This window comes from Manacus vitellinus, unplaced genomic scaffold, assembly GCF_001715985.3.
Source record: "Manacus vitellinus isolate BGI_N305 unplaced genomic scaffold, ASM171598v3 scaffold_69_pilon, whole genome shotgun sequence".
NCBI lineage: Eukaryota > Metazoa > Chordata > Aves > Passeriformes > Pipridae > Manacus > Manacus vitellinus.
Window position 1 is genome coordinate 1,963,021 of NW_021940749.1, and position 23,836 is coordinate 1,986,856.

General features: G+C 36.1%; 1 long non-coding RNA gene across 1 annotated transcript in view; it reads right to left on the minus strand.

Moving 5' to 3' along the window:
- Positions 1 to 5,954: 5,954 nt before the first annotated feature.
- Positions 5,955 to 23,836, minus strand: part of LOC108641550 — a 25,161-nt gene continuing 7,279 nt past the window's right edge. The window contains exon 4 of the long non-coding RNA XR_001922077.1: positions 5,955 to 6,044. This is a non-coding gene — a long non-coding RNA (uncharacterized LOC108641550). The remainder of the gene's footprint in view (positions 6,045 to 23,836) is intronic.

A 23,836-nucleotide genomic window follows, 5' to 3' on the forward strand; every position in this document is an offset into this window, starting at 1 on the left:
AATGTAATGATAGTAGTTACTTCTAGTCAAAGATCAAATATTTATGCATTTTTTGCTTTTTATATAAACCTCACTTACATTGCCTTAACATGACCTAAACCACATCTATGACCAGTCCTTACTGGATTAATTCAGAAGGTAGAATTTTCCTTTAAAATTTTCCAGCAGTGAGACACAACCAGGAAAAAATATATTAAGTGAGCTAACACACTCTTTTGTTGTTTCCTCTAGTTTTTGTGTGCTCAGGAGAGTAAATTATTCACCAGCTGGAACTTTGGAATACTCTTGGTAATAAATCTTGTATGACACAGATAGACACATCTCCAAAGTCATAAAAACACAAGACAGGATTATAAACAATTCAATGATCCACCTGATTATTAGGTTTCCAGATAACATTAATTACACAATCCTAAAGTACTGGACTTTGCTGTGGACATAAATGTATGAAAAGGGGACTCCAGTAGCTTTTGCATAACGGTTTTTGGAAGGGAAATTTGTGAAAGATAAACTGTTAGTTAGTAAAATGCACAAGGAAGAGAAAGGTTGAGCTTAATTTTACAACTCTTATTCAAGTGGCAAATCGTTATGCATTTGAATACTGTCACTGAATTCACATGTGAATAAAGATACAGAATGTTAGAATTCTGAACTCCTATCTTTCCACTTAAATACTTATGTAAAGAATTACTTGTTACTTGTTAAAACCAGCTTATAACATACTTATGTATTAGATATACCAAGCACTCTTGAGCAAGCCAGAATCCACGTTTGAAGGGTTATGCAGGTGTGTAATTCATTTTAGTATCTCACAAGTAAAATGACAGAGGCTGTTATTATAATGGGAATAGAACAAGAAAAGAGAGTTTATATCCTAAATGGTTCAAATTATAGATTAAGCAGTTCCTCCAACGTTGCTTGACTGTAGTTGTACTGGTCTAAAGGATGCAGGAAAGATAAAGCTTCTAGATGTTTTTTTTCTTTTAATATGAATGGTTTCTACTTTAAGTTTATTCCTCTAATTTATCTAATTTATCCTTTTTTTTTTTTTTTTGGTTTAGCCTAGAATCCTGCCTGACCTGGAATATTGCACAGGGAGTATCAATGGCTATGAGTCACATTTTGGTTTGAGAATAAAAATGAAATGATATGAATTAATTTCTTAGGAGCTTTAAAAGACTCAAAGCTGTAACTTTAAGGGTGATTTTACTGATGTTTAAGGCCATGACTAGAATGCCCACTTCTCTGGGTGATGGGTGGAAAGATTCTGTGGATGGTAAATTTGTGAGACGTATGTTCCTTTCTTTTTTCTTTTGTCAAACCTCGGCAGAAACGTCCTTTGAAGATGTTCATTTTAAAAGACTGGAAGAATAGAGTCACATATAGATTTTAAATACCGTGATAGCAAGGACAAGGCACCTTCAGGAGCTGATCAGCTCACAACGACACAATCAAAAGTGGAGAACATTGGCTTAAATACCGTGACTCTCATGTCCAATGAATATTGATACCCTCAGAGTGAGGATCAGGACTTGGCTCCATGTACAAAGTCCAATGTCTGTCCTTAAAGGGTTCCACCTGCTGCCATTGCCAAGTGGTGCCTCACAAACCCCCCTTCAAGCTTCAACGTTGTTTTCATTGCTTTGGTTTTGTTTCCCAATTACAAACACGATTTGCAAAATGAACAGAAATCCGAAAGGTTTAAGGTTTCCAGGCAAACTCCCCAAAGGCATTTGGCAGCACCGTGCCAGGGTGAGGTCAGAGTGAGAAAAGCACTCTAATTTAAAATTCTTCACTGGTCTCATCCAAAAGATAGACAGTGGCTGCTGAAGCTGTGCTTCCAGGATGATATCCTGCAGAAAGCAATTTAGGTTATTAGCACAGAGAGGACAGAAGAGCAATTTTCCAGCCTATACAGTTAATCAATAGGAAGCTCCCACTTCCTCTGGAGGGAAGGGAGAACAGTGCTTAAATGACAATGATTCATAAAACGGCTTGAAAACATTATAATGGTACGAAAAAGGCATTTGAGAATGGAAAAAATTTGAAGAGGAGAGACAGAGGTAATTTATACCAAGGGCTCGGGTGGCCAGGGATAGCGAGGAAGCCATCAAGGCCTGCTGCACAGGCCAAAAATGAAGGCCCAGTTCACAAAGATAATGCACACTGCTGACACAGAAAAACCAAATGCCTAACACAGAGATTTGTTTGCAATCAATGGACATGTGTAAGCCCTAAACTCTTATCCCAATTCCTGTGAAATAGAAAAAGAAAGTACAGTTAAACAGATGACCATCAAACCTTATTGTCACTAGACAAGCACAGTAATGTCTGCCTGCAGGCCACTGTTTAAGAAGCAGTTTATGGTGAAATATGGGTTTAGGCTTGGGACCTCTGGTTTGTTATCAAGTACAAAAGAATGGTGCAAGTCACCAAGAGTGTTTATTTTACACTGATTAACATTTTGCTTATTAAGCTAAATGTAAGTGTGGAATCATTTGCTGTAGTGTTTTTGAGAAGACTTAATAGAAGTGACTTTTAATTGGTGATTCAGAGGCAGTGAGAACTCAGACACTGAATATAACAGACAAGTTGCAAGTGCTTTGTATCAGAGAGAGCCTTTGCTGTCACACAACATCTGTATCCTTGCTCCCCTTTTTGTGCATATTTTCTCTGCAGTAACCCAATTTCCTCAAAAGCAAAACCTCTGTTTGATTCGGGGAAAATTTCACTTAAGATCCCCAAATAAACCAGCAGGACAGTTTCCAGAGGAGGAGTCAGGAAGGAAAGCTGATGGAAAGCATCATGGAAGGTGGTGTGTGTGTCCCTACAACCCTCAGCACAGGTGGGTGATTTGCAGCAGCCCTCAGCTCCCATAAAATGTAGGGATTCACTCTCAAAAGGCAGGAGGGACAAGGCCACACTTTTATCTTCCTCTACCTCCTGCTCTTGTTTATCCCAGCTGGCCTCTTTTTATCTTTTTAATTTTAATTTTGCTAAAAAAAAGTATATACTTTTTTGATGCTAACATCATCCTCAGGACAAGAATAGCAGAAACTAGATATTAGAAAACATATTTTACTAGTTCTATTTTATAGTTGTAAAATGTTATGCAGACCTAGTTTTACTTTCTTATATGACACCCTGGCTGCACAACTTTAGCCCTGTGACTATGAGGAAGCTTTTTGGTTTTGCCAGCCTGAATAACTGTTTAATGGCACACACCAGTTGTAAAAAAGTTCTTAAACATGAACTGCATTTGAAAAGGAAGTGTTAGTGGGACGAAACATTTTCTTTATTACTTATTGATTTTTGTAGCTTGGTTAGATAATTCTTGGGCCTGTTAATTGCACTAAAAAATAGGTGTCTGTACTAGAAAAACCTCTTTTATCATGGTGGACTCCGTCAAGCTCCGGAGGAGAAAGAAGAATATTATATTAATGGGAAGAGGTGAATGATTTTGTTTAGAATTAACGTACTTTTAAAGAATTTGAATTAAGCTCCTGCTGCTCCACCTGATTTTCTGCAGTGCTGTACAATCTGATAAGTAAGTGCTCAATTTCCCTGTTTCTCTGTGTGTTGAATAATCCATGGCCATGTATATAAAAATAACTTGGCATAAAAATAACTGAGTAAATTTCTTACTGACAGTTGTACAGAAACATTTAACCTAAAAGTGATGTTATAATTGCTTCTAATCATAGCAAGTGTCTACTTTGTCTGGACTCCACTGAAAATCTGATCAATGAATAAATATAAATGTAACTATAAATATGACATACTTATTTACCGATATTTCTGTGCTGAAATTCTATATTCTGGAGATTTTTTTTTATATAAGACAATTTGACCTTTATTTTACAGGCTGAGATGGTGGTGTTTGATATCTCTAGGCCCAGTTTAAGTGAATCCTGAAAAATTTTAGACACACCTTCATTTACTGCCTTGACCTGCAGATCTCGTGGTGCCTCATAAAAAAATCCACAGGACTTTAAAGTCAAATAAATACTCTTAAGTTATGTTCTACCCCCTAATCAGATCACAGCAGAAGAGTGATATAATGTGGGATTCTCAGTACATAGTTGTAAATAGGATATTTTTACATTTTCATGTTTCTAACCATTAAAGAAAAAGGGTAGATGGGGAATGCTGGCCTTGAAAAAACAGATATGCTGGGATTTAGCTGTAGTGTTGTCCCAGATGCCCTGCACTGGACTATTCAGTCTTCTAGGATAAAAGTGTTGAAAACCCAGTGCAGTTACAGGGTATCTGCTGTGACTTGTAAGCAGCCTGTTTCCTTTGTGCTTAATAGTCCAAACAGTACGAAAAGCAAATAGAAATTCTGGATTTAAACTATTATAAAAGTAGTAACAGCAGGTGCTGTTGTAGTATTTGTAGTGGCAGCACTAGTATTTACCTCTCTGGGATATTAGAGACAAGGTAAGCAGCTGAAATCTAAATTAGGAACCCTTATAAAACTGCATTTATAATGTCTGGAGTTATGTATGATAGATCCATCCTTTCACGTGCTGTAAAATTCCCTGTTGGCAGCAAACCAGCTCTGCTGTTTATCTTTCCCTGTCCATGTTTCCTTGCTAGGATTGCCCTGGTATACAACAGACCTTACAAAGGGAGGGGATGGCATGAAAGTGTCAAATTCAGGATCATTTAAGAAATAACCTCCCCAAACCCTCATTAAATCCTTCAGAAGTGATGTTTTGGATCCATGAGGTGCATGCACACCCCCCAGCTCCTCTCTTGACAGCAGATGAAGAGGACTTAAAGACTCTTGCACTGAATTGAATTACAGCTTGCATCAAATACTAAATGCAAGGTTTTCAAACAGAATATACTTTTTGCAAGGGTTCCTCTATAATAACAGGAATTGCCAGGTTGCTAGGTTTCCATTCACTCTTCCATGCAATTGCCAGTCAAATGATTGCTTTCTGTAAAAAGTTATAATTATTATAATCAAATACAATTTAAAACTTATGCTAGGTGGGATGATGTTACAATCAGAACCACTCTATGAGCTACAATAAAATCTTTTGTCAGTGCTTTTCTTATGAAGTCTGGTTTTCACTGGGTTTTTAATTTATTCATGAGTGTTTATCCAAACTTCAGATGCACTTGTGCATAAATATAATTAAAACATATTTGTTTTGCATCTAGGAATAAAAAGATAATTGGGAGCGTAATGAGTTGAAGGTCAGAGCAATCACACACATTTTTACTTAGTTCACAGTTCTAATCATAAATATCTTTGCACATGCAGTATTTCCTGCTGCTTTGGTGCACTGGCTCACAACATTTTCATTATTCCCTGTTTTCAGTTTATAGTCTCCCTTCATGTATTTATGAAGATTCTCCCAGTGTTTACAATCAATATTGGAGCGAGTTTGTTTGTCTGTTTGTTTGTTAAGGAGCATGGAACATTTGAAGTCCTGCCTTATTCTCCTGTAAGCATATTAATGGGTGGGCTCCATGGTCTGAGGGGGACTGGCAGTTACTCCTCTTCAGTTTTAGCACAGCTCCTGCACATTTGATAATCACTTGGACCACACAAGGCTGCAAACAATCTGATCTGCTTTGACAACGTGACCTCCAGAGAGCCAACCCCATTTCTCCTGCTACTTTGTGGTTCTGTTCTATCACACCTCATATCATCAAGAAACCCCTTGTGTTAGAAGGAATGTTGGTAACAATTAATATGCAATTCTCATCTTGTAAATTCCTCTGTACCCATGCTGCCAGAAAAAGAACAGATGTTTGTGTTATCACAGCTGAAAGCTGAGCTGCTCAATGAACAACAAAAAGCAAATCATTATGTTACAATCCTTAATTTATAATACAAATCAAGCACTAGAGAAGTAAAAATTGTTTGGCATTTAATATCATGTTATGTTTTTACTGCAGTCTAGAAGAGCAAATGCTACAGAAACATCATTTTTAAGGTGTGTAAGCAGGCCAGGTATCAGAGGCCCTGCTATCTGATGTTTTGGCCATACACATCCTGAAAGAGGTATGTTGTTCCTATGCAGAATCTGTAAAGGACAGAGGGAAACAGATTTACTCTTAAAAGTTAATTTAATTCTGGTAAACCACCCATTCCATCTGTCAGCAGGAATATGGTGTTCTGTGATACCACAAAAACTGCGTAAAAATTAAAATACACTCTCGAAAATTGCATTAAGCTGATGCTTGAAAGGTGAGATTCCCTCCATCTGTGTGTGATGCCCGAGTATCAGGGTCTGTGGTACCTACTCCAAACCCATGGCACATTCTAGTGCACACAACATGACTCCAAACTATAAAAGGAAGTGATTTAACACCTAAAAAGAACCGTTGCAAAGTATGGAATTGTTTATTTAGATGTACCTCTTGTACCCTGTCACATTAACTGAGTCCATCAGTTGGGGACTTGACTACAGAGAGATTTGGACAGGATGTCCAAACCCAGGTGATTCAGCACTAAGGCTTCACTGCTTTCTGGGTGTCTGACTGTCTTTTGCAAATGGAACTTAAGTACATTACAGCACTGATTTCTCAAAGGCAGCATGGGAATGATAAAATAAGGAGCTAAACTTGGATCTCCTGCAACCCCATCAGTTCTCTCCCAACCCAACGTTTGCTAGTGAATAAGAATCAAAAGACGAAGGAAACTAGCACTTCTGGATATAACTGCAACGAGGAGAATATAAGAATTAAATAAATCACAGATATAGTGAAAACTAGACCACATTTTTTTGAATTATTTTCTATTGTATCACCGAAAAGTTCTAGTAGTGATCGAAATAAAGAAGTAAAAGTTTACACTGTTGCTTGCTTTGTATGAACTGTTTCATTGATTGCAAGGTTCTAGAAATGAAAAATTGGTTTGTTCACCGTAACATTTTCAATGAATCATATATAAGGTGACACTGTGCTATTATACTACAAAGTCATGTAGTAGAGAAACATAACGACCTCTCTGGTAATCTTACAGTTTTCAATGGAGTATCCTCATACAGCAGTAATTTGATATTTTGCAGTTTTAAAATGTAATTGAAAGCATTTTTATTGGATACATTCTCATTACACAGCACACAGCCTTCATTTGATAAAGCTGTTTAACAGCAGATTGAAAATGAATGATCAGTTAGAAGGGAAAAAAACACTGATGAAAAAGGGAAACTAAAAAGCTTGGCAAAATTTTAATCACTGTAAATTTTGCGATAATGACATTGCTCTTCAAGGTATTCTGATTTTTTCTTTGCCAGCACTCAGAACTCTCTGTGTTCCATTAAACGCTTCACTGCAGCCTTGCAAGGGTTCTCAAATGTAACCTGGCAATTCACTCAACCCACACTGAAACAGCAGCACTGGCTCCCTTTCCCTGGCTGCTCCCACATTTCTCCCTTTCCTTATATATGTTTTCCTTCCCCACCAGCTCATTTGCTGTCAGTTCTGAGCAGCTTTAGAAGTACTTACAGACAACAGGTAGAAGTTCAGCTGTCTTTCTGTTTTGCCAGTCTTTGCATCTCTTCTTGTCATTTTTCCTCATGCATTTCAGCTTTCCTGATTCCAAAAAAGAAGCTGGCATCAGTTTTGTGCCTCCAACTCACCCGAGTGAAGTGGAAGTTACGTGTTCCTTAATTAAGGGTGATGTGCATTTTGAATTTGGGAAGTTGGCCTAATGTCATAAGAACCAGCTGGCTTTGATAACTGGTTGTGTACTGTGATCCATTTATCTGACTCAAATAGAAGAGAATGATGCCAATAATTCAAAATAGAAAACTCTTAAACTGCATATTTTTTCTAGTAGAATAACAAACTACCATAGATAAGAACCCTGCAAGAGGGATCAAAAATAAACTTATTAGGAGACTCATCATGCTTCATTTTTTTTCCTAAACTGTTTCTAGGATAAGACTTTTGTATCCATGCTAAAGGAAGTGATAGGAATTTTGAATTCTTGTTTTGCTAATCTCTAGATGTTAAATGTCCCTCAGTTTTGTTAATTTGTTTCTGCACTTCCCCTGAGACAATTCCAATTTCCACAAGCCTGCTTTTATACTGATTGATTCAGAGACAATAGACTGAAAAGGTATAAAACCAAACAGCTTATAATAGAAAAGTAATGTTGGCTGCTGTAATTAAAGACAACCTTCTCTCACTTAGCAATAAACTACATTTAGATTTTGTCAGTAATTGGCAAACGAATGAGCAAACAATATTACACATTTTGCACTTCAAGTTTCGGGTCTCATCTGCTCTAGAAAACCTCTCTGTCTTATCTGATGCAGTGATGATGAACAGATTTAGGGTGTTGGGAAGCAGAAGGAAAAGAACCCAAACCATGTATCATATAGAAATTCTTCTGCTTATTTGAGCAAGAGAAATGTAGACAATGCCTCAGTCCTGATTTCAAGTTCAATTTTTTCTTTTTCAGTACCTGTAACTTCCTCTCACGCACTTCTCCTTTTCTTCTTGTTCCCTGAAATTGTTGTAGTCACCCACAGTCTCCCGTGGTCTGAATGTTCCTGCTCTGTATCCCTTTTTTGTTTGATCTGTGTATATTTTTTCCATTAATTCTTTCATTGCTGCAGTGTCATGGCTTGGGCTGGAACTGCAGAAGTCTTCAGAAACGCCTCATCAGGAAACTGTGTAGCCCTCCCAATTTCATTAATGGGCACAAGTGTCAAATATTAATTTTCCTATTATATTCCTTTCTGATGTTCCAGACAGTAAAAAATATAATGCAATTAATCTAGTTCTTTCAGCTTTTAAAGCAGAAAAACTGGTAATAAATAATTCATGATGACTTGCTTTGAAATTTCTTTTCCTTCTTTTTTTAATGGTTCATTTAAGGGAGCAGAGATAAAGTAAAAACACGAGCTGTAGAAAACACAGCACTGGAGGATATAACTGCACAAATATCATATGATGGTCTCCATCCTCAGCACTTCTTTGTACGAAATATGTGGATTAATTTAGGCCAGTAATTAAGACAACAGATCAGAACTCCCTGCCTAGATAATGGCTGGGACATTATTATGGAGGGTTACTGCTGACTCATGGAAGGGTTTGCTTAAAACTGACATTTGCCAAACAGCCAAATTCTAGAATTCACTTACACATCAGGTTTCCTGGAGATCCCAGTGCAGAGCCAAACAGTGTTGAAATCTGTATCTCGTTGTGTCAGATGCAATTCTCTGTAAAGGAAATAGTGGAGGATTCAGAGAAAGCCTCACTACAATGGGACAGAAAAATAGCAGCATGGATCTTGAGATTCTGTGTTTGGGAAATAAAAGTTATGTCGTAATTCTAAGAAGCAATATCTGATATCTTCACTAAAACCTGGCTGATCTTCTTTGATTTTTTTAATTGAATGTTTTTGCTAATAAAGGAATACATTTGAACAGAAGAAAACATTGGAAAACAAGGAAAAGGTAAAGCAGGAGAGGGTAAAAAAAGAGAAAAAAAAGGGAAAATATAACAGAAGTAGATTTAAACTTTGAAAATTTGCAGGTTTTTGGCTTTTATCAACAGGTCAGTATGAGAAGGAATATGGCAACTGAAATAATATCTTGAGAAACAGCAATGAAAGATGATGATCACTGAGGCAGATTTAGGAGATTTCTACTGCTATTTAAGAATATTAAGAATTAATTTGTTATTGGAAACCTGTGCATGATCCTTATTTTGTTTCCACAGTGTAAAATGACTTGCTGCAATAGAGCATTTCAATCTGCAGCATGGATTTATCAGCATAACCACTGCTGAACTCCAGCTTGGCAATCCTAGCTTTCTTTCCAAATATATATTACAAAATTATTTATATAGAAATATATAAATTTTCTACGTGTGCTCGCTCTGATTTTCCCATCCGAGCCATTTCAAAAAATACCCTCTCCCTTTTCAAAAAGATACCAGTAAATGTAGAAAGAGATGCAGAATGTTTGACAAGACTTGATCTGAATTCAAAGGCTACTGCTGAGTATTTAGGAGGAATCATTAAGGTTTATTAATTTCTGGGGTATTTGGTGTTTGGAACAAGGAATTCTCAGGACATGAGGTGACAGCCCTGCTGTGGCAGCATCACCAATGTGCTTTCAGCACCAGTTTCATGGATAGATGTTCTTGCAGCTTCTATTTTCTGTCCTCATGCATTTTTTCCCTCCCTAATCTGTTGCAAGGGAGAGAAGTGCAGTGATAAATGGCACACAGTGGCATAAACATAACCAGGGGCTGCCAAGGATACCCTTGGAAGGCTGTGGCATAAGTTACACCTTTTCCATAAAGCCTTAGTATATGATCTGATGTCCTCTGCTCTGTGCAGGTCCAGGCTGTTCCATAAATAATGTGAATTCCCTCAGTCAGAGGCACACAAATAGTATGTTACACCTATGCAAGGAGCAAATGATTTTTTGAAAAATTGGGCTCTTAAACTGTATTATGGATAACAATTCTCACCATCGTCGTTCATCCACCCAGATAAAATGGTACCTATTTCCTCCTTAAATGTCAAATATGTAATATGTATTTTGAAATAGAAAGGATACCTTAGGGTACATGCTAATGTACTTCCTTCAATTACATTTTATGATTATGACCTTTATTCCAACAATAATTTAATGTTTTAATTAAATTTGCAACCATTTTCATTGCTGCAAGATGTCCTTCATCTCTCTGTACTGTAATTTAATGAAGTGATTTTCAATCACAATCAGCAATATCTAACAATAAATTTTAATACCATTTCTCATGAGTCTAAGAGGATCTTTCATGTTTTAAAGCAAACTTCATATCAGTGCCATGGCAAGGAATAATTCCAACCTTTACTGTAAGCACAGAATACACATTTTCAGGTTTTTCAGCCAGATCTTGGGATGTGGAAAAATCAATGTTTATTCCAAAAAGAGACTTCTTATAAAAAAGGACCTTTAATTAAGAAAGAGAAAAAAAATAAATAATGAAACTGTTCCAAAAGGGATAGCACCGTGGTAAAGAATGAAAAAATGTCCATTAGTAATCACGATGTCTCTTAATTTTGATTTATGGATTTTTTTTTTTAAAAATTAAAATTTCGATGCAGGTTAATAACAGGCAACAAAGGTGTACAGAAAAGGGGAAAAGATCACCAGGAAGAAAGGGTCAGAATATTTAATTTGGAAGAATAAAATAAACTACTGCTGCATCTTCTTTCTATAACAGCAGCAGGTAATGAATTCTGCACATTTTTGCATATTAGGGGCATAAGCACAGCAGCAGAAACAGAAAAAACATTTTAAGTATTAAATCATCAAAAAAAACAAAACGGGTTTTTTTGTCCCTTTCTTGCACATTAATTTAAAGTTTCTTGGAAGCACATAATAGTCTTGCCCCCTTTTTTTGGTATTTTAACAAAAATGATTGCAGGGAAAATCAGGGAAATCTGAGCTGGTTTTTAACTTGGAAAATACATTGCCTTGAAAAAAAAAAAAAAAGAGAGAGAAATACTGAGAACACCTAAATGTGAGGAAATGTTGGAAGGGTCTGATAACACAGAGTTTTAAATTATAGTACCAGTGCCAGTGCTGAAGCCAAACCTGCCAGGAGCTGGTTTCAGGACACGTCTGTACATCGGGGCACAAGAACAGATCTGGTCTTGGGCCTGGAGATGGTGGTCAAAATCCCCTGGAAGCAGCTAAATTAAAGAATTGCAGCAGTTTGCATTGGTAAGATGAAAGAGAGAGGTTTTCTGAAGGCAGAAAGCTGAAGTGCTGGATGGAAATGAGAAGGTTCCCCAGAAGGGAAGGTGTAAAGCAGGAACACGATGGCACATGTGGTGACAGTAAAAAATCTGGGTTGCAATGATGATGAACAGAACTGAAGCAGAATCTCTGTACTGATAAAGGCTGAAGAGATGCCAAGAAATAAAACCTGGATTTTGACAAAATATAATGAGCCTTGTAACGCAATGAGCCCTATATAATGTCAAGTAATTTAATTTTCTTTACAGCATTCTTTGAAGCCTTATGTAGAATGAAGGTACCTTCTACCATGGATCTCTCAAATCCCTGTTTCTTGGAAGGTGGTGAGTAAATTTTATTAGTTACATCAGTGTAACTTGAGTTTATACTACAGTGATATGCTATAGGAACCTCTGGGCTGAATTTATACAAATTGACTTAACTGGGTAATAGGAAAAAAGCTAGAAATTACTTAATTCAGTTGTATCCTCTGCAGACCAAAAGCAATCAGGAACATACCTAAACAGAATTATTAGCTCCTGAATGTTCTCTGCTCATCTCATGTGGTCATTGGGTTCAGTGCAATTATTATTTCCAGGCATAACTTGGTAATGAATGAACAGGAATAATTGCTGTTGTGCTTTAACAGTTTCAACTGTGCTCAAAATTTGGTCTCTCGGCAGCAGGGAAATGTCTTGTTTTCAAGTGGTTTTGAGATGCATCTGTACTTGTTACCAAATGATCCTCACAGCATAAGGGCTTTTTTCCCCCACTTCTACTGCTTCTTAATTTTAAAATGTATGTAGTGTACACGCAGACTCCTTTGGTAAAGAACAGGAGTGATTTATCGACTCTCTATCGCCTGAGCTGCTTGTCTTTTCTGATTCCATGAGGTGTAAGTCCCACTTTTAACAAAACAGCAGGACATTTTTCTGGACAGACTCAAACAGCAGTTTATTTTGCTTGTTTTTTGTGCAAACAACAGACAATATTTTTGTCCTAAGGGTAGGTTTTATGTTTGATTTCTGCTGCCTCTAGTTGTGAAATCCTCCAGAGGACCATTTACATAAGACAAAAATTGATTCTCAAAAAATATATCAGAAATGCCAGTGTAAGGAGAATGCATAATCTAGTGTATGAAAAGAATAAAATACATCAGCTACTTTGTATCAAATATTGGCATTAAAACTATTGTTTTTAAAGTATTCATCTGTATCTCTCAGTTTAGAATGAGTCAGTGACCTCTGCATTAAAAGCCTTGTTTAGCAAGATCATCGATATTTATTGAAAAGTTCAAATAAAAAATACAGAACAAAAGAAATGAAAAGCCTGCTATAATGATAATCCTGCTAGAATTCTGAGTGCTGTAAAACAGCTTTACTTGTTTAATGCAGTTGTTGATGTGGGATTGAGAAGGTGAGTAAAAATGTTCTAAAATATTTACTTTAAAGGGCTTATCTATCATTTTTTTTCCACACCTCAGTTTTTCCATATCTGAAATGGTAAAATTAATGGAATTGGGATGTTAAAATGATCAGATTATCTGCTTTAGAGAGTTCAGAGATGACTACAAGTTGTGAGAAACATCTGGGCAGATCTCTCCCAGCTGAGATGGAATCTTTTACTTCCTCTTGAACTCTGACCATAAATACAGATGTTACTGGCTGAGATTAAACAGGAGAAACATTTTAATACTCCAAACTCTTTCAAGTACAAAGGCTGAACTTGGTAGTCAGGAATCATGTGCCCAGCCTGCCTTCTGCTCTAAGCCAAGCTTTTACACCGGGCACTTATGGGATATCCTTCAAAATTAAGGTCAAGCTAATTAATTTAGAGCATTTTATGACAACCAAATTAATATTAAATGAGTTAATGGTGATTAATGTTGTTACTGAACAATTAAACCTGATAGGATCATTCTTTTAAGACTTGGTTCAGTTTAGAGTTACCTCATAGTATGAGCAGATGTGTTTCTGAGCTAAAAATACATTTCATCAGTCGAAGCAACGAGTTCTGTGAGAAGTGGTACTTAAACCCTCAGATATTTATAAGCAGCAAAAAGTTTCTGAAGCTCAATAGGTTTTCTGCTCTTTGTAGTAATCCCCTTTTAACAGATAAACTTGGAAATCCTAATCCCAGTCTCTTCTTGCATGGGTTTCTTACAACTGAAATGTATTTATTGATTTTGGTTGAGTTGCTTCTCACCTAACTGGGGATAGAACAAACTTCACAGTTTGCATTTAAAGTCGAAATACATCAGAGTTTTGAGGTTTTAAAAGAAATTTTTCTTTTTAAAGAATTCACTTCAAAAAATCTGGGAGAAAATGATACATCTAGTTGTGATAACTAGATATATTTTATGACTCACATTTTTTAATTGGACTTAGTGAAATCAGCAACGTGTAAAATATTTACCAGAAATCTGTTTGCAAGGTGTTGGTGCCAAGATCAATGCACAAATCTGAAAGCCTATATTTTTCTGTTTCTGCCACAAGCTATTTTTCATGCAACATTCCATTTTTTTGGGTCCCATAAAGCATAATAGAATTTTATAAGAAATTTAGAATGGGAAATAAAAGAATGTTCCTACTGAGAGTGCTAATAATTTCCAACATTTTGCTTTACTACTGGGTAAGTTAGCAAAATATCATTCCTAGAGTACGTGGTAGATAAGTTATTAGTTTTTACTTCACAGATTTTTCTTGGTCTCATGTAATGGATTTCTCTTAAATGTAGCATAACTAAGTCATTCTAAGTTGTCCTGTAGCCATTATTGCTTCAGCTTTTTTGACAATTGCATTTTTCCAGCAGCTCCAAGTAATATTTTTCAATACAATTCTGATGCCTTTTTCTAGAGAGCACCTGTGTTCTTTCAGACAGGTAAAAGGTTAGCACAGCTGCCTGAAGAGCAGATGGCAGCAGCAATGCTTTTCATTGCTGACATGATTATAAAATTGCTGTCTCATAAACTACTGATTGATCTATAAAGCTCCACCTGAATATTTTCAGAATTTTGCATCAGAGATAATTTTTATTTCCCATATACATATGAGAGATATTCTAAAAAAAACACATGATCCTGCAATGTGCACCTTCCAAAACATCCAAAGTCAAATTCCAAATGGTCCTGTTTTCAATTACTGCAAATTTTTATTTTGCAGTAACACCTACCACAAAACTGCCATTAGTTTCAACATTTCTGAGACCGATTTTCATGGTGTTTTAAATAAAACTGGAACACTGTCCTTTAATGTTGCTTCTCTCAAGTAGTAGGAGTAAAAAACAATATAATTCTACAAGTAAAAAAATTACATTCAGTCACACATCATTCTTTCTCAAGTTGCTTTTCTGTTATTTTATGTTATATTATCATAGGATATCTCAAATAATGAGGGACCCATAAGGATCAAGTTCAACTTTGTGCTCCTCAAAGGACTACCTAAATTTAAACAGTATGAATAAGAGCAGTGTCCAGATGCTCCTTGAATTAATTCTGACAGTCTTGATGCCTATATTATATTATAATATTATATTATATTTTTAATGTAAGTTGCAGCAATGTGTACTAGAAGCTGAGTCTGGGATATCTGTCAAATACGGTCTTAACATCCTTCTAATTTATGATAAGCAATATTTTGCAGACGTTTTCCACAAAAATGCAAATGCAAAGTTACATATTCCAATGAAGCTGATCCCTAGCAGTTATATCTATTATTTAAATTCATATTCTTCTAAAGCACCGGGTGCCCTGACCTATTCTGATTTTTAAGGAACCTGCAGAACACTCTGTATTACTTATAAAACGTAATTAAATTCCTTTCCATTTATCCATTCATGGTGGCTTAAAAGCAAAAAGCCATAATCCACCTTATTGCTTTTGTTGCATGCTCATTATTTAGATTTTTGTGTAAAATGTCATTATTCAGACTGCTGACTGAATAACTTTGAAGTCTGTTGTGTCCTATTAGCAAAGCTGCTCATTATGCAGGGTGGGATGATTAATGGAATGCCTTTGCCTACCATAAACTAGTGTTCAGATAGGAAATAGCATAGAAGTAATAATAATTAATTAAAAACTTAATTACAATTTCCTTTCAGGGATTGCAACAATGGTGCTGGTAAAGAAAAAAACCCCAACCCAACCAGAAAGATACACATCTCTGTATGTTCTTCAACAGAAATCATGTATATGTTTTCTTCATACAGGATAAATAAAGATTTCAATGGGGACATAATGAAAAAAACCCAAAACCCCTAATGATTTTCTTTTCCTAAAGAGTCAACCAAGATTTCCTTATCAGTCAGGTTTGTAACACAACGTGAAAATAAGAATTTCCAGCTGAGTTTCACAGCATTTAGTGCATCAGTCAGTCTTTCAGCTCTGTGAGAGTATTCAATTCTGCTCAAATATTCCTAGTTTCCACCATTACAAGTGGCTCCTTCTGAATAAAGCAGGTGACTCCAATTTTGTTTCTGTAGTTACTTATGGGAGTTTTTGATTAATAGCTGTTTTACACGCAGAACATTTAGAAGATGTGCATTCTTTCTACAAAAGTCATGTCACTAAGTGCCTTTACAAATCCCTGGCAGAATTTGTGTACTCCCAGTTGCTGAACTGTTTCTTAAGTTAAAATGGAAACCAGCGTGAAGTCATCAAAGAAAAATGAAAAACCTACTGAAAAGCCACTGAGCTAAAGGGAGCCTATTTTTAGTTTAAAGGAAGTCCATATGTATCATGCTCTGCACCACACTTTAATCATTACCCTCATCAGGATGACAGGTGATGCCAGGAAAATAAATAAAGTCTACAATAAGAAATTAAACTGCTATGACAGAATTTAAAGGCCATTAAGCCTTCTAATTCTGCTCCTGTTTTTCCTCTACAAACATCCTTCCTCCTCCTCCACAATAAACTGTCTGTTCAAATTCAAGGATACACTGTAGGGAAGGATCAGTAAAGATCAACATCAGAAACCAAACCAAAATAAGATCAGCTGTCAATGTAAAATTCTCTAGCCACAAGTGGAGCCTAAGGAAAAGAAGAAATCACCTGTACTATCAAGAGCATATGGAGAAATGCCTTTTGTCAGCAGTTGCTTCTGTTTTACCAAAATAATGAAGTAATAAGATGCCCACTCTGTGTCACTAGATCTAGGTTCTAGATCAGGAAATACAATAATAACTTAAAACACACACTGCAGATTCCTTTCTTAGTTGTAAAGGAAAGCAGTCCTGCTACCACATTAGCACTACAGCCAGAAAATAACTGTCCACATGTGTCCCATTTCCAGGAATATTCCAGTACCAGCAAGTCCAAAGAAATGTGTCTCAAATTATGCTTCCATGACTGTGCTGTTTATGACTTACCTGCTTCACAAGTATCAGTGCACTTTGAACAATCACGTGGCATTTAATTAACTAACAATAATCACTGTCTACATGCAAATTAACTACTTATTGGAGAAATAATTTCATGTGAAGTGTAGTCATGTTATCTTTATCGATTTGACTGACAAACATTAATCTGCATTATATTAGTCCTTCCAATCTAAATTAACATCTGTTGATTTAGTTGGACTTGATACAACCACAATACATAGACTGTTGCAGAAGCTGAGTGCAAAGCCCACCTTCTTCTTTAAACTTCAGGTGGTGAAAATACTTCAGTTTCTCAGATTTTGTCTTCAGGTAACACAAATCTGAAAGTCCCAATGGGTTAGACAAGACTGAAAGTATTTTTGGCATCTTTGATCTAAGTTGTGGGGTTTTCCACCTGTACTGCAGAGCTGCCTTTAGTTGCCTAAATTGCATTTACAGCCCTTTGTGAATGTGTTTAAACATTACTTTTATCCCCAGTTTAGGGATGGAGAAATGAAATTGCAATAAACTGAAATTACATGCCCCACATATACTCCCATTCTGCAGTTCTCATAAGCATAAAAATCAGTGGTATTTATCAGCTCACCTAGAGCTGCATGACTTTCGATTCTATTGCTGTGGTACTTTTTATTTAAAGTGTTTTCTTGGACTTGAGTGCAGAGGTTATACCTTTCCTGGCAATAGCATTCTACAGCCAAATATATAGCTATAATGGTATTTTCAGTAGTTAGCCTATTTTTTCCGTTTCTTAATATCACTCTGCTTTAAAACTCTTATAGCTTAACCTCTTAAATTAGTATCTTCAGCATTTCATGCCTCAGAAAAATGGCTCTTGTAACTGTATACCCAATACTGTCCTCTATTAGAATGCAGCACAATTATTCAGTTTTGTTCCTTTTTTTTATTGCCCTTTCTCTGTACATTTACTTATTCTACAAATACAGAGCAAAATATTATTGTAACCATCTCTCATAATGTCTTGAATCTAGGCACACAATCCAAAAATGTACCATGTTTGCTCTTTTCATGGCATGCTCATTAGAATGTGAAGTGCTGTCCACTGCTGGGAAGAACACTAACAGTTAATAACTTGTCCAGTCATTTTTAACAGCTTAGAACTATGGGAGATACAGATTTTATTTATGTGAATTTAACACCTTAGAACTATGGGAAATACAGATTTTATTTATGTGAATTTGTTGACTGCTGAGAAAAAAATGAATTATTGCCTTTAATACGTATGATTTCCAACTGAAGTGGAATTAAAGGAAGGAATCAAAGCTGGACCTAATGCCACTGCCCTTTGTGTTCTGTTATTTGATTTCATTTTAGACTAGATGCCTGGAGTCAGGAACCTAACATGGCTGCAGGTGAGTCAGTGGCTTTTTGCAACTGATGGGGTTAATAGCATCTCTTTTTTCTTTATTTCAATAAATGAGGTTAAAACCAATTCCATTTTGTAGCCAAACTGCAGCAAGAAGACTTTGTCAAACAGCAGCAGAGATTCCCAGGCAACTAATTAAGAGCCAGTGCCTTTCCACAAAGGTGTTCTTGGCCACAGATGTGTCATTTTGTGCACTGTTGACTGCATTTATTTGCTATGACTTTGCAGCCTCTTATTAGAAAGACATTTTACTTTTCAAATGCCATCCACTCTAAATTAGTGGAGAGCAGGTCTCCGAAACTTGGAGTGTTTCCCAGACAAAACACAATGCACAAAGCTCTAAGTTGTTCAAGAAATGATACCAGAAGTTAGAATATGTTCTTGATGAAGCTGTGAACTTCAACTGGTAGACTTCTCACAGGAAGGCTCAATCCCCCTGCTTAGTGGGGTGAATGCCACTTCCATCTGTTGTATTGTACAGAAATAAAATAAACCTCAAAGAGAAAGCTCTTAACCTGTTTGTTTTTGCTGAAATGAAAATACCAATTCAGCAAGTCATATTTTGGAAACAAGTCTCCAGTAATCATAACATTTTGTTGGATGCCAGATGGCCTGCTCCCCTGGTCTGCACGTCAGAATAACTAAATGCTTGTCTTTCTTAATGTAGCATTTTAGGGTAGCAAATGAATATGTAAAGTCATTAAAATTAGAAGCTCTGAGATGAAATCTCAGTGCTACTGAACTCAGGGACATTTCTGCCATTGACTTCAGCGGGGTTTTTTTTTGCCACTGCTGTATCCTAGAGTTGAAAATACATCTGTTTTATTTTGACAATGGCATTTCAAGACAAGTAGATTGTTACATGTTTCCTCACATTATTGCTTTCCTCATATTTACAGGTTGGTACCCATAAAACATACAACTGATAACCTGTAAAAAAGCAGGTGCTTCAAAAGCTTTCTAAAACAAAAGTTTCATTTAAAATGTTTCTTTGAAAGCTTCTTGGAACTGAGTGATCGTGACGCACTCACCTGCCAAAATGTGGTGTTTTGGATGTGGTTACAAATGCACACAGATTTCACCCAAATTTTAAGGTCTCTAAAGAATGGTGTGATTAAAATAAATGTGCAAGTTTCATAGTCAGCAGAGTGAGACAGAGAGGCCTTTGAAAACTTCTTGGAGTGATTGCTGACTGTCTGTCCTGGGAACCTGAACTTAAAAGCCATGGCCTTCCTTTCTGTAGGATATCAAAACCATATCCATGGACTTTAAGGATACTAGATGTGTTTACTATTGAAAATTCACAAAAATCCTTGAGTTTAAGAGTTAGTTAAATAGGATCTCTCTTCAGGATTTTACCCTTGGGAAAAAAGGTTTGGAAAACTTTGCTCTTCTAAAAATTAATGTACTGACAGTAACCACTAAATGGGTAAGAATTTAAGGCAGTGAATTGCTGCTGGGTTTAACTAGAGCCAAGCCCAGCTTCCTAGGATGTTATTTCATTGCCTGAACTGGATACAGCTTTCCCCCACTGTGTATGTGACACCAGGAATGTTGTAAAAGCATTGCTACATTGGAATGGTGTTTCCAGTTATCCCTCTGGATGTGTGGATGGGACATGTTTGGACTGCCAGCACGGGACATGCACCAAAACACCAAGGCCTCCACCAGATTGGCAGCTCTAGCACAACATGAACCCTTCCACAGGGCATGCCTTTGGAAAACACCTGCTTCTGACACTGAACAGCCTCTGAATGTGACTCCAAAAGGGCCAGAGTCTGGACTAATGAATTATACAATAAACTCCTGTCATTTTAGCCTGTTCTTTCAGCTAATAATAAAGTACTAGACAACTATTGTACACCTTTTATTGTCGTGCTACACTGCTACCATCTGGGTTGTCATGCATTGGAGCATTGAAGATGAGCTGAAGAGTGACTGTTGTATATTTAGAAAGGATTCTGTGGCTAACTTTGCTCAAAATTGGGCATGTAATGAATGCATTACTGCAAAGCAGGGAAATAAAACCTATTATGGGCTAGAAATGAATCATCCCAATGGCAAATCATTTTCTAAGCTGCAGTATTTTCTCTGTTATTGCTTTGCTTTAAACTTTGGTGAAAAGCAATTACTTTATTCTTTCTCTTTACTTTTATTGCTGGTGATTCTTATGCTAATTTTCCCCCTTTATATTTGATTTGATTTTGAAAAGCTTTTTGGAATTTAAGATTAAATTGAATTGGTGATACTGCCCTGTCATCTTCACCTCCTAACTTTCTTATCCCCACTGCCCACTCTGGGTTCTGAAGAATTCTTAAATAGAGCAAACTCAAAACTATCACATTCTAAACTGTTTCTTGTTCTAAATAAATGAGACAAATCAGCATCCTCAAAATATCAGAATAATAGAAGTTTGGGGTTTTCTTGGTAGTTCTTTTTTTTTTTTTCTTAATGTTAAGCTTATTTTTGATTTAATAGTTTAAAGAAGTAAAAGTTCCCTGCATTTGAAAAGTGTTCTTATATGAATTTTTCCCCTTGAAGAATGGCACATGTGCATGTCAGTGAAATGTGTACACTTGTGAGACCTTTGTTGTCTTATGTGCCAGTGGCTTAGGTGGGTATAAAACATGCAAATTATTTTCTTGCAGTGAAATTAGTAACTGATAATTTTCAGATTAAACAAGAATCCCTTCAATTAAACAAAAAATAAAAATCTGCAAACAAACAACTTAAAATTCTACCCACAAACCTAAAGGTGATTTTTTACCCATTCATTTTTTTTTTCTTGGACAAAACCATTTTAGAAAAAAAGGTATTTATTTATTATCAAAAGTCACTAAGAAAGCACAGGACTAGCGAGGATTTACTCAAAACTTCTGGCATGAGATACAGTGTGAGAATTCATACGAATTAGCACTTTTAGATGAAAGTCTTATTATTTAAATGCTGGGATTTTGTGTATTTTTTTTCATTAGTATTCAATGACTTTGAATTAAATTTCAAAAGTAAAACCCTCATGATTTTGATCAGCACATCCTTTTAAAGTCTACTGCTAGAACGCATTTGAATGAATAAAATCCTGTGAACAATAATATGTTATTGCTTACAGCTTCAAAAACAATATGCCTGAAAGCACCCATTTTAATTTTAAATCTTAAAGCTATCAAGATTGTTCTAGGTATCCCATGACTGAAACATTCCATCTCCTGAAAGTCCAAGCAGAAACAGGCCATTATGCTACCCTGAACTCTCCTCTTGGATTTGGATTCCTTGCTTGGACCTGGCTGAAGAGCAGAAATTAAAGGCAGAGTTGTCCAAGGTCCACTCTGTTGTCAAAAGGGAAAGAAAGTCTAAGTGCAGATCTAGAAAATTATCTGTATTGTGATCTTTGTATTAGTCATAGTTGGGTGAGATTAAATCTCAGCTTGCTTTAAAACAGATTAATTCAGCAGTTGCTTTCCTGGAAGAAATCTGTGCAATATACCTACAAATGGCTGCAAGGAAGCTCCCGATTTCCTTACCTCAGGAAGATGAAATGATGCAGAACCAAAAATGGAAATTATACTTTTCCTAATGTTGGGTCCAACACAGAGGCAATATTTTCTAAAAACCATAAAATGTTACAAGGCAGTAATGAAATACTTTCCTGTAGGCTTGAGGGCAACCTTTGATGCAAGTAAAACCAAAAATGTCCTAAAAAAATCCTTGAAAAAGGCTCCTTGTTTTCCTCCCCTTCCCTGAACTCTGGCCTGGGACACCATGTACTGTTGATGGCTGTAATGTCAGTGATCACTGAGCTTTCATTCAATTTATTTTGGAAAATTTAGGACAAAAGACAAATCCAGGCCTCTTGCATAGGCCTCAGGCAATTGTGTGTGCTTTATTTCAGGGTAGGCATTGCAGGTTAGCTGAAACATTGCAGGAACAAGGATTGTCTCACAGTCCCAAAGGTGGCAGTGCCACATCTTTTCATGCTTTCTGATGGAGCTTAGGTGAATTGCAAATATAAAAAAAAAATTAAAATTATTTATCTAAAAAAACCTATGGACATAGGTAAGGCTTTCATTCTTTTTATGTCTTTGGAAGCTCAGAAAATACAGCTGTAGCTAGGCAATCACCATGGTGAAAAAGAGAAATATATCCTTAAAATTTCAAGAACTACTATCAATTAGAAATCAGAGAGTCTTTTTTCATTCATATTAACAGAAATTTCTTTGAATCCTCACTGCTTGCTTAAAGATCAAATAAAAGACATTGTGACTGCCAACGAACCATGAGATGAATGATTTAAGATAGATTTTCATTCTGACCACTGATTTAATAAAAAGGTAGGTTAACACCTAACAATCCTAGGAACAGCTTATTTTCATAGAACCTCTGCAGTACTAATGATTATGTTCTAATAAAAGGCTATATTTTTCCATAATCCATCTAATGAAACATGTAGTTTTCCATAAAACAGGGTTTTTAAAATATATAAATTTATCTCTGAGTAAATGTTGGAAACTTGTTTAAATACTGAAAGAACTGAAGCACAGCAAAAGTACTCTTTAATATCCCAAATTTAGCTTTGCTTTTATGATTTGGATAAATAAGAGCAGTTCTTTTTGTTAATTTTTCTGAATGTTAAACCACGACTTTGAGGTTGTTTCTCAAGAGTTTCAATAAGAGTAGTACTGTAATACTTATTTACAGTTTCAGCCCAGGTTAAATGTGTGCACTGAACACTTGTAAAAGTAATCAGTCTTGATTAATGTTTGGCACTGTGCTGTTCACAGGGGTTTTTTGAGTTTTACCTACCTCTTAATATTTTTATTAGATTTAATTAATTTTATCAGCTTTATTTTAACTTGGTGTGACCAAAATTAGAAGCACTACAACTGCTGCCAACTTTCTGAGATTATCCCATCATCACATATGGTTTAGGCCATCCTTGTGACATAAAACCAGAGACTTCAATTTGAGTCGTTCCAAGCAGCTGAAATCACAGAATGCTGCAACCAAAGGGGTTTTATTTTGTATGTAACATTTTAGTTGCATTCGAAGTCTAAAGGGCCATTATTAACATTTCATTCTGAAGAAGCAATTACTTCACCATAGATGGGTGAACAGATAGGAGAACAAGGTCCTTTCTAATTTGATTGCACATGATGTACTCTGTGATTACATTTTGTTCAGCAAGGCATTCAACCAGGCTTTAATCAGAACTTCTACTTGTTTTTAGAGCCTAACTAGGAGTCTTTCTTCCCTTCTAAATTTTACAGGAACTTCACCTGCACAAAATGAGAAGCACTCCTGTGACATTTCCAATGGTGTGGAATTACATTTAGACTCATAATTTGTATTTTATTGCAAGATG